The sequence below is a fragment of the Coregonus clupeaformis genome, chromosome 5 (genome assembly GCF_020615455.1).
Source record: "Coregonus clupeaformis isolate EN_2021a chromosome 5, ASM2061545v1, whole genome shotgun sequence".
Taxonomy (NCBI): Eukaryota; Metazoa; Chordata; class Actinopteri; order Salmoniformes; family Salmonidae; genus Coregonus; species Coregonus clupeaformis.
This window is the reverse complement of record NC_059196.1, coordinates 45220625-45233053: the sequence shown is the minus strand read 5'-3', so window position 1 is coordinate 45233053 and position 12429 is coordinate 45220625. Positions and strand designations below refer to the sequence as shown.

The following is a 12429-nucleotide window of genomic DNA, read 5'->3' as shown; positions in this document are numbered from 1 at the left end:
TGTAGTGACAGACTTGTGTTATATTACTAACACAGAGTCCCATTACATAAACGTACAGTAAGCTGTAATAAAACACTGACAGGTTTATGTTGAGCATGAAAAAAGGGGCATCTGGTCCACAGTACAGATTGGAGGACATTCTTCTCTCTAGCATCATAGCCATTGGTCCCTGTCCCTGCCTCAGCCTGTCATACTGCCGTGAGTCAGTCAGTGATCCTGGCTGATCTTGGCTGCCAGAGAGAGGTCACTGATAGTGGACATGGCTGAGGGGAATAGGAAGCATGGGTCCAGTCTAGGGATGATTTAGATCAGTAGGGAGAAGGCCTCCAGGCTATGAGAGGACAATGGAATGTCTGGTATGGACAACTGTACAAATCATTATGATCCACTTTCTCTTCATTATCATTAGAGCAGAGGGTAGAGTAGAGTAGAGTAGAGGGAGGGAGGGAGGGAGGGAGGGAGAAATCAACCACTCCGGTCTGCTATGAGGACGTGGAGATTAGCTGTGATCAACACAGGCTGTCATAACGAATGTCAGAAAGAATCACAACTATAAGGTAGCATTCATTCATCATCAGAGATCAGGACCCAGGTCTTTTACAGTACTACTAGTTATACTGTAGCCATGCTGGGATCTAGGCCAGAAGCTCTGCTTACTCTAATGTAGCTACCAGAGGCCAGATCTACAGCAGGGGGCGAAAGATTCTAGAACTCAGCTACACATTTCCTACATTGCGCCAAGCTTATAGTTTAGATACGGTGACACACAAAAAACAGAGCGTAAAAGCAATTTAGTGCTTAAGGCATGAAGAACCTGGCTCACAGCCACCAACTGCTGAATCGTTATTCAATTAGGGCTTTCATAGCTGCAGCTCTGGGCTCTGTGTGCAGGGCGGAGGCAGTCCTAGTGCAGCTCAAGGAGACTGGGTGGGGTGACAGTGATGAGTGATAAACAGCATCACAAGCCTTTCAGGGGGGAGTACAAAGTGGTAGTTGCCATAAAAAAGCTATTTGAAAATGTGGAAATCCTAAAGTAGTAATGGAGTAAATGTATCAGGCTGCTACCTGTGGCTGGAGACGTGAACGATTATTGTGTATGTCTGCTGCTCTGAGTGTGATTTAGCATTGGACGTTATGCCCTGAAAGGCATTCAAAAATAATGTTCTTAGGCCTACATGTTTAAATTCACCTATTTGTTCGAGAGGCCATCACCATGGTTACTGCTGTAAGGTGAGGGCCCATCTAATAGCAGGTCTGTAGTGGTACATTTGAAGGTCACCTTGTGGTTAATTATGCTTTCTAGGTGGTCTGCCAGAGATATATATATATATATCTCAGATATGTACTATAAAAGTAGTCTGGCTACTTAATAACATAACTTCAGGAAGTAGAGGAAGAAAAGCTGAGGCCCTTTAATTGGATATAGAAAATGCATTTAAAGGTTGTTGAAGGCTCAATGGAGAATGGTCTGAGAAGGCAAGTTGGTAAGGGGGGGAGGATCCATGAGTATAAATCAACTAATTAGTGGCCTCTCTTTTTTCTGCTAATGTAATTCATTTAACTCAATCTCTTTATGGTGTTTTCCCCTGACAGACATAACCAAAGAGCAATTTTAGCATTTCAAAAGTGTATCCAAGCCATCCAGTGAGGGGGCAGGAGAATGGTCACCAAGGCATGGAGGTAGGCTGATCTCAGGGGGGAGAAGTGGAGAAAGAGAGGGGGAGACTGAGAGAAAGACTGTCTTCAATGCCATCTTTCAGTTTCCCCAGTGGAGGAAATGAAAGGGAGGGAGGTCTGATGTTTTATTTTATTTTTTATGCACAGGGCACAGCACCCCAAGGTAGCACAGCTTCTTCACCACAACAAAATCTGCAAGGGAGTTAGTTCCTGAACAGGCAGACTTGAGATCCACCAGGGTTGGGCTGCCTGGCCAGACCACCACCACATTAAAGCTGCAGACCCAGCCTTTCTCCCATTTACTCAGCAGTTCTAATGCCAGTCTCCTCTGCTACCATATGGCTTCATATATCTTCAAACATAAAAATAAATAAATAATAACCCTGCACTTGCCATGGAGTCTCTACTCAGCACACTGTCCATGAGACCGTGGGGAAACAACATGCACTGTTAACAAGGAGAGTCAGACCAAGAACAGTCCCTGAGCTACTGTCACATTACTGCTAGTATTTTTTACTGTCACATACACGTGAGACTGCTCCGTCGTCCTCCCCCTCAACCACCCATCCCTCCGTCCCCCTTCCTTCCACACCCTGTGGCAGCCTTTGTGTACCACCTCCCCCTCCACCCCTTAGTCCTTCAGTAATATCCCCTCCCCTCCTCCACGCCTCACAATCACCCTGTTGAGGTGACACAATGCTGCCTCCCCATCCCAGTCCCCACAGGCCCGTTCTGCACGTCGGCCTACTTTATCTGTCAAAGGCTCTCTGCTGACCAGCCACTAAAAAGACAAGTCTTCAAAAACAAAAAGGGGGGATGGGGGTGAGAGAAAAGGGAGAAGGGAACGCTGTATTCTCTCTCTCTCTCTCTCTCTCTCTCTCTCTCTCTCTCTCTCTCTCTCTCTCTCTCTCTCTCTCTCTCTCTCTCTCTCTCTCTCTCTCTCTCTCTCTCTCTCTCTCTCTCTCTCTCTCTCTCTCTCTCTCTCTCTCTCTCTCTCTCTCTCTCTCTCTCTCTCTGAACAACCCACTTTAAACCAGTGGACTGGTGAGGAAACCATACTGTGGAACGAAACAGACACTGCTGGAGAGAGATGTGCCACACAACATGTGGTGAGACAACTTTTGTGGCTACACTTTGCCACTAAATAATGTTTTATCACATTCAACTGTATGTTTCTCATGTAATGTCTGGGTTATTAATTGCTAAGTAATCCCATACTTCTGGGCTAAAAGCTCTGACAGGTCTACATGTTAGACATGACAAAGGCAAATTGAGACAGCCAACACCATTCATCCAGTGTAGACACATCATCTATAAATTCCACACACAGGTGAAATGGAGGAGGCTTGATTTCTATGTAAATATATATTTTTAAATTAACCATAGTGACTGACACACAAGTGCCATATCCATCACCTAGTGTTGTTGGGCTGTAGACCTGTTAATGTCCTCCTAGTGTTGTTGGGCTGTAGACCTGTTAATGTCCTCCTAGTGTTGTTGGGTTGTAGACCTGTTAATGTCCTCCTAGTGTTGTTGGGTTGTAGGCCTGTTAATGTCCTCCTAGTGTTGTTGGGCTGTAGACCTGTTCATGTCCTCCTAGTGTTGTTGGGCTGTAGACCTGTTAATGTCCTCATAGTGTTGTTGGGCTGTAGACCTGTTAATGTCCTCATAGTGTTGTTGGGTTGTATACCTGTTAATGTCCTAGTGTTGTTGGGTTGTAGACCTGTTAATGTCCTCCTAGTGTTGTTGGGTTGTAGACCTGTTAATGTCCTCATAGTGTTGTTGGGTTGTAGACCTGTTAATGTCCTCCTAGTGTTGTTGGGTTGTAGACCTGTTAATGTCCTCCTAGTGTTGTTGGGTTGTAGACCTGTTAATGTCCTCATAGTGTTGTTGGGCTGTATACCTGTTAATGTCATCCTAGTGTTGTTGGGCTGTAGACCTGTTAATGTCCTCCTAGTGTTGTTGGGTTGTAGACCTGTTAATGTCCTCATAGTGTTGTTGGGCTGTAGACCTGTTAATGTCATCCTAGTGTTACTGGGCTGTAGACCTGTTAATGTCCTCCTAGTGTTGTTGGGCTGTAGACCTGTTAATGTCCTAATAGTGTTGTTGGGTTGTAGACCTGTTAATGTCCTCATAGTGTTGTTGGGTTGTAGACCTGTTAATGTCCTCATAGTGTTGTTGGGCTGTAGACCTGTTAATGTCCTCATAGTGTTGTTGGGTTGTATACCTGTTAATGTCCTAGTGTTGTTGGGTTGTAGACCTGTTAATGTCCTCCTAGTGTTGTTGGGTTGTAGACCTGTTAATGTCCTCATAGTGTTGTTGGGCTGTAGACCTGTTAATGTCCAAATAGTGTTGTTGGGCTGTAGACCTGTTAGTGTCTTCATAGTGTTGTTGGGCTGTATACCTGTTAATGTCCTCATAGTGTTGTTGGGCTGTAGACCTGTTAATCTCCTCATAGTGTTGTTGGGCTGTAGACCTGTTAATGTCCTCATAGTGTTGTTTGGGTTGTAGACCTGTTAATGTCCTCCTAGTGTTGTTGGGTTGTAGACCTGTTAATGTCCTCCTAGTGTTGTTGGGTTGTATACCTGTTAATGTCCTCCTAGTGTTGTTGGGTTGTAGACCTGTTAATGTCCTCCTAGTGTTGTTGGGTTGTAGACCTGTTAATGTCCTCATAGTGTTGTTGGGTTGTATACCTGTTAATGTCCTCCTAGTGTTGTTGGGTTGTAGACCTGTTAATGTCCTCCTAGTGTTGTTGGGTTGTAGACCTGTTAATGTCCTCATAGTGTTGTTGGGTTGTAGACCTGTTAATGTCCTCCTAGTGTTGTTGGGTTGTAGACCTGTTAATGTCCTCATAGTGTTGTTGGGTTGTAGACCTGTTAATGTCCTAGTGTTGTTGGGCTGTAGACCTGTTAATGTCCTCCTAGTGTTGTTGGGCTGTAGACCTGTTAATGTCCTCATAGTGTTGTTGGGCTGTAGACCTGTTAATGTCCTCCTAGTGTTGTTGGGTTGTAGACCTGTTAATGTCCTCCTAGTGTTATTGGATTGTAGACCTGTTAATGTCCTCCTAGTGTTTCTCCACAGGGTTAGGTTTGGGGTTATAGAGTCCAGTGCCATGTTGGGCTGTAGACTTGTTATTCTCCTCAGGGCTTAACTATGTCTTCTCCGACCAAGTCTCAGCTCAGCCCCACAGACAGCCTGACACACCCTGATGCATTAACTAAGCCTTTAACCAGTGACCATACATACCCAGTGTCTCCACACACCCCACCCTCACCCTACCCTCACCCCACTCTCACCCCACCCTCACCCCTCAACCCGGCCTGGGAAGAGGTACCACTGCATTCTTCAGGGGTTTAAAATACGGAGAGGGTTGGTGCTCGTGGCAGAGGGAGGTTTCCTCAGTTTCCTCCAATCGGAACTATCTCAGTGTCCACTATTAGAAGTGTTTATTAGTCCGGCTGCAGCCTGAGTCTGCAAATTAAAAAACGATTGATGTCAAATGGATGTGCTAATTAATCCAATTAAAGAGCTACTTTAGGCCCATTAAAGGAAGAGGGTTTGGGAGAAAGCAGATCATTAAGAGTCACTGACTGCAGATGTATCTCCCTCAAACAAACCGCTTTGAAATGTTTATCTAGTCAGTCACTAATGACCTGGGTGAGTTGGTGATTTAGACATACCTCTCCATGCCTCCCTCCCTCTCTCCCTCTCCCTGCCTCCCTCCCTCCCTCTCTCCCCCTCCCTCCCTCCCTCCCTCTCTCCCCCTCCCTCCCTCTCCCTGCCTCCCTCCCTCTCTGCCCCTCCCTCCCTCCCTCCCTGCGAGTTGTACACAGATCATGTGGGCCGTCCTCCTGCATTCCTCTGCTAACTACTCAGTATGGTTTGATAGAGCCAAAACCAGAGTTGGACTAATCCTGGATCTCAGGGTGTAAACTGTGCTTGATTAGGATTAGGATTAGAGTAATGGGGATTAGGTGTCTGAAAGCTGCTCATGGAGCTCTGTGGACGCTGTCATCTCACACTGGTGTGTCAAAGATTAGAATAAAGAAATCCCACTTTGTGCTTACTTCAGCTCAGCAGTAAACACAAAGGTATCCTCGTATGACATTAGATCAAAAGTGTAATTTTCAGTTTTGACCATATTAAAAAGGCCACTTCTTTGGGTAGTGGCTTTTTACACCATAGAGTGCTATAGGTTTTATATCAAAGACAGTCCATGAAAGTGTGTGTTGGTTACAGATTGGGAGAGGCTATAATGACTAAAGGTTAGACAGGGAGGAATGTGAACGTGAGAGGAGTGGAGGTGGAGACAGGGTTCACCTGTGAGCTGAGCTCTGGTGCTCATTAATTGGCTGTGGTGCCTGCTATGTCCTGTCATACCACCAGTTGGGGGGTTGGGGGGGGGGGCTACAATTTATTATCTGCATTTAGGAGTCAATTTGTCAAGACCTCAACTGCTCTGGGCTGTGGCTGATGAATAGAGGTCCACTCTCACTGCCCAGCCCTTTATCAACATCCTGGCTCTGACACACACTTTAACACACACACCAGGGAGGCTACGCCTGGACATTATCACACAGGAGAGGCAACTGGAGAGAGGGAGAGCAAGCAGGAGTGATCAATCTACTAGCAGTCCGTCCATCATGTCTGTTAATACCGAATACCAATTTTGACTTAGCAGTTGGCACCTTCAGTTGTTGTTGATAGATATCACCAGTAGACAAATGTCTGCATTGGTTTAAACATGACCTCATGTCAACTGGTGAAACGGTAAACTTGACTGATAATGACCGATTAAAATATAACTAGGTTACTTCACCTTTCGTCAATATAAGCCTGGTGCAAAATGACTCCAACTTATTGTTATCAATGCAACTGAAATGCAGGAAATGCAGCTCTTGACCTTCAGTACAGCAGAATGTTCACAGTATCATCAAGGTGAGTAAGGTCTGGTGGGGAGAACTCTGAGGACAGGTAGCAGGCTGAGATAGGAGCCATTTAGTGTATAGCAACAGGATGAATCACCTGATAACAGGGGACCACGTGATGGACGTGGGTGTCAATGTACTACCTCTGACAGAGCCAGACGGCAACCAGCAAGTCATCACAGGTCCGAGAGGGGTAAAGATCACCTCTCACTCTCTCCCTCACACACTCACAGATAAGCCTCACATTATGATGACCATAAAGTGCAAGTAATGAAGATGATTCACTGATAATGTAGAAGCAATAAAGACCTAATTACATGGAACTTACCAAATTCCTAGTTCAGACAGGAGCATTCCTGACACAGCCCCAGCACCCTGCCCAGGGAGGATCAGCCCTGCTCTGCTCTGCCATGTGACCCCTGACCCCTATCCCTGCAGGCGCTACACTACACTACACTGATCTCTCTCTCTTTCTCTCGCTCTCATTCACACTCACACTCACACTCACACTCAGAAAACAAGGAAACCAGTCAGTAAGAGGAACCAGCATGTGGGCTCAGAAATGACAAAGTCCAGAGGTTCACATAAACCGCCCTGCAATTCAATCACAGAGCATTATGTCATGCTTGGTTTTTATTGACCTCTGCATTTGCAAGGCCAAATATTAATCAAACCTTTCCCCTAGCATAGTATATACATACTTTACAACTTCCATTTCAGTTTCAAGATACGTTTTTATGGAGTCAATCTGCTTGATTATTATCACCATCATACCCAGCCATATCATTTCTTAAAATGTATGGGATTCGAAGCCATGCTTAGGTAGCAATCGCCCCACACAGCAGATCAGAAGTCTGTTTGATCACCTGATTAGAAATGACAGTAAAACCTGACCCTAGATCTGTGATTATTAAGGGTATATGTGTCTGTGTGACATCATTTATACTGTATATTACTTTCCAGTCAGAGTTATGTAATCTGGAGCATTAATTCAGAAACCAATGATGAATCGGTCAAACTGGGCCAGCCAGACCAGAGGGGAAGAGAGACCATGAAAGAGATGTGAGCTGATTCTCTTTTATTTCATTGTTTTCCTTATTAATTTCTTCATTTAGTTTTAAGTTGTTCTGACTCTGTTCATGATCTGCTGAAAGAGTAAGTGTTTTAAATCACATTAACCAGAATACTAAGCATTAAGTACAGGTAGGCTATAATATTCTGCCAGGTTTAAACTTGAAAACAATTACCCGAGACTTAGATGTAATTGCTTGGGCCAACTGAAGCTGTAATATACTGCAGCCAACAGGAGACTAGAAGTCATAACTGTTTATTTGAATAGTAACCTACCTTTCATGCCATACATCCATTTTCCTAATAACTCACTCTGGGATGGCAGGCACTGGCCGTCTCATAATAGTGTATGAGCAACTGACCTGGAAAGTCCAGAGAGCATGGCCCAAGTCTATAAAGGCATCGGTGTGAGAGAATGTGAGAAAGAGAGAGACAGAGAGAACGCGTGAGAGAGAGAGACTCAGAGAGAGAGAGAGAGATATAGAGGAAAAGAGAGAGAGAGTGACAGACTGAGACAGACAGAGACAGAGACAGAGACAGAGACAGAGACAGAGAAGAGAGAGAGAGAGAGAGAGAGAGAGAGAGAGAGAGAGAGAGAGAGAGAGAGAGAGAGAGAGAGAGAGAGAGAGAGAGAAAATACAAGTAGATTTGGAGTTGTTATATTTGCTCTGAACATTAAGCTAATCCAGAAGTGTTGTTGTGGCTGTTTTGGCACAACTACTCTTGAGTTCACTCCTTTATTACATCACAACAATGAGAGAGTCTGGCGAGACACGAACCAAACAGCACACAATAGAGGTAGAACATTTGCCACAAAATGATTACGTCTGAGTAATGGATTGCTGAACAATGTCTTTGACACCAAAATGCCACGAGCAAAATGGTGTATGAATGAAATGAATGCCGCAATGAATATGCATTTCCATTTAGACAAGTAGAACAAGTTCCTACAGCACCACACAAAGCTACACAGTAGTTGCAACACAATAAGAGTAATTATCAGACAGAATGTAAAACTGGGCACCTACCTCTATCATGTTCAAACAGAACACAGATGAGCTGGTGTTACCACAGTCACAAAGTCATAAACTACAGGGATTTTAAACCTAACCTTAACCTTCAGTATAGGGCTTTGTCACAGTGCTAAACTTAACCTTAAATTAAGATACAGCCAATTTTGACTTTGTGGCTGTGGTAACTAGTGGAAACCACTAGGGACGACCACATGTTCTCTTTATAAGCGCATGAATTTGACCATTTTCCTGTCCTGCTAAGCATTCAAAATGTAATGAGTACTTTTGGTTGTCAGGGAAAATGTATGGAGTAAAAAGTACAATATTGTCTTTAGGATTGTAGTGAAGTAAAAGTAAAAGTTGTAAAAAATATAAATAGTAAAGTAAAGTACAGATACCCCAAAAAACACCACTGGAAATGGACCACGGTATCACCAGGACATACACTGCACCCCAATCTCCAGGGGGTCCACCACTGTCTGTTTGAGTGATGAAGGCAGCTCCTTCCAAGCCTCCCACAGGAATCACTGTGATAGGCCTGCATACTGCACACTGTTCAATCAGTTCAGGGTTTGAAAGCTAGTCCGCTCCATCACCCATCCCTGAAAGCTAGTCCGCTCCATCACCCATCCCTGAAAGCTAGTCCGCTCCATCACACATCCCTGAAAGCTAGTCCGCTCCATCACCCATCCCTGAAAGCTAGTCCGCTCCATCACCCATCCCTGAAAGCTAGTCCGCTCCATCACCCATCCCTGAAAGCTAGTCCGCTCCATCACCCATCCCTGAAAGCTAGTCCGCTCCATCACCCATCCCTGAAAGCTAGTCCGCTCCATCACCCATCCCTGAAAGTAGACTTTTTGCAGTCACGAGCTACAGAAAGTTTCACCAAGTACTGTGTAACCCTGCGAGGCCTGAATTGCACAATATCAGTTATACTGATGTACTATTCAGTAGCCTTTGGTTGATTGATTGATCCTGCTGTTCATGTCAGGAGAAGTAGGCCAATGGGCCTCTCAGCCCTTCCTAAGTTACTGTATGACTTAGTTGGTGTTGAAGAGAAATAAGAACAGGGACTATGGTACTTGAAAGCACCTTCTGAAGCTCTTGTTGTTTGAAGTGTTTTTAATTGCCACTTCTGTCCATAAAAATTCAGACTATTTATTCCTGGATTTTCTAATTTATATTAAAATGTGTAGGCCTACTTGACATTGTTTAGTTGTTGTTTGCTAGGCTAAACGATGTGCTGCCTACACCACTTGCCCATAAAAACCACCCAAAAAAAACTAATTTACCTGCTATAGAAAAAGTATAGACCAGTGGCGGCTGGCCGATAGAGGGCGCTGGGGCGCCGCCCCCTTAAATAAAATTATTTAAAAAAAAAAAAATAAAAAATAATAATAATAATAATAAAAACATCAGTATGTCAATATTTGTGTGTTTGAAATATGGAATGCACACAGTAATATGTGTAAGATATGATAGAAAATCATATTCGCAACCTTTCCTCTGCCTGTCAAACGCCTCGTCAGCTCTGGGCGATACAGAAAGTGCCCCGAGGAGGCGGGTCTACGTAGCAGTTAAGCCAATTGCTAATTTAAGATATGAATGTATGACATAAAATGTAGTCAATAAGCGATCTTAAATCGAATCCAAGGAGGGCGATTATTTTACCGCCCCAAGCTCGCCCTGATAAAATAAGGACCGGGGTCCAGTGACGCCATTTTTACTAGACAACAATGGCGAACGCAAACGTTACTCCTCCAAGACCCAACCCTAACTCGGGTGAAATCTCTCCTCCAAGATCCGTTTGAGAGGAGAACTTTGTCAGAGAAAGTTCGGGTGAAAGAGCTGGGCCCAGATCAACCTGACCTCTCAATCAGACAGCAGGCTTGCGAGAAAGGGAAGCAGTATATGCGCGGCTTCTCCCGTAGCTGGTACACCAGGAAGGCTTGGCTAGCTGGGTGCACTGATGCTAATGCTTTATTTTGCTTTCCGCGTGCTTTTTTAAAACGACGGGGTCAGATTCAGCATGGACAGGTACCGGAGTGAGGGATATGAAGCACCTGTCAGAGAAGGTAAAGAAACATGAGAACACCAGGGCACACATGGACAACTCTGTAAAGCTAGCTGTATTAGGAAGGGTGAACATTGCTACGCAGCTGGATGACGGCCACAGGATTGCGGTGAGGAAACACAATGAGGAGGTGGATAAAAACAGGCACATTCTTATCCAAAATTATCGATTGTGTGAAGTTCTGTGGGGCTTTTGAGTTGGCCTTGCGTGGGCACGAGGAGACTGACTCCTCAGCACAACCCCGGCATTTTCCGGGGCTTAGTGGATTTTGTTGCCTCCCTCGACAGTGTGCTGGAGGAGCACCTGAAGACAGCTACCGTTTTTAAGGGCACGTCAAAGACGATACAGAACGAGCTGTTGGACTGTATGCTGTCAATGCTTAAGGATTACATCCTGGAGGAAGTAAAGAGTGCTGATTTTATCGCCATTCAAGCTGACGAGGCGACTGACGTTTCCACCCACTGCCAGTTGGTGCTTGTGTGAGTGATTATCATAGAGCCGTCACAATTATATTTGTTTTAGTATTTTAAAAGGAAAGAGAAGACACAATCAGACGTTGATAATAATGCAGGAAAGTACTACACAGTTTGTAATAATTATTCAGGTGTCCACCAGGTCAATTTCTAGAAGAGGCCTAGTTGTTATTGAATATTAACTTTATTGCTAAGTGAACAGCAGAACAAAAATTATGTTGCATCCCTCTCACAAATGTAATAGAAAAAGGCTTTAAAACGTAATAACATCAGTTAATTATGTACATCACAGGTTAAAAGCAGTTACTAGACATAGTTTGTGTGTATATACACACTGTCTGTCTGTCTGTCTGTCTGTCTGTCTGTCTATATATATATATATAAGTCACTGGTTGTGTGTTGAGGGGGAATTACAGTGAGTTAAGAAGTCTGATTGCAAGTTATCAAATTAAACTTTATTTTTTGGACCCAGGGCCTCAATTCCCTCTTTGTGTGGGGACAGCGCATCTGACGGGCAGCAACAGCCCATCAAGCAGACGGAGGATGCTGGGACCAGGAGAACAACAGAGGTTGGCTATAGAGGTAAGTTGTGATGTAATTGTCAGTGTTTCCCACCTAGAACTTTTTTCAGGCCTGGTAGTATGTAGCCAAAACCCTGAACAATCAGCACCTTGGTAATCATATACTTGAGTTGGACATAGGCATGTGTCAGTCAGGATCACTTGCATCAAAATAGCTTAATTGCAAATTAAAGCTGATGATGTATCTTTTACAGGTATGTGATACCATCCTGAGTCATGCCAAAGAGAGGTTCTCCTTCACCCAGCACCTCATCAGCGCAACACTATTGCACGGAGAGTTGTTCCCACAACACAGTGTGAAGTTCCCCGATACAGCGCTTGAAACAACCGTGGAGGCGCGTGCCCCATGTTGAACAAGGCCAAGCTCAAAACCAAACTGTCCCTCATCTATGAGAACAGTGAGTTCAAGGCTTGTAGTGGTGCAGTGCCCCTGTACCAGTTCTTCATGGAGAACAACCTTCAGAGCACTTTCACAGAGACTGCCAGCCTCCTCAAGATCCTCATCACCACACCCATGACAACTGCTGAGTCAGAAAGGTGCTTCTCTACACTGAAAAGGATCAAGACCTTCCTGAGAAACAGCATGACACAGGATCGCCTGAACGCTCTGGC

The 12429-nt window shown here is 44.6% G+C and overlaps 1 protein-coding gene across 3 annotated transcripts in view; it reads right to left on the bottom strand.

Moving 5' to 3' along the window:
- robo1 (roundabout, axon guidance receptor, homolog 1 (Drosophila)) overlaps positions 1 to 12429 on the bottom strand; it is a 400382-nt gene that overhangs the window by 250933 nt on the left and 137020 nt on the right. The window lies entirely within an intron of this gene.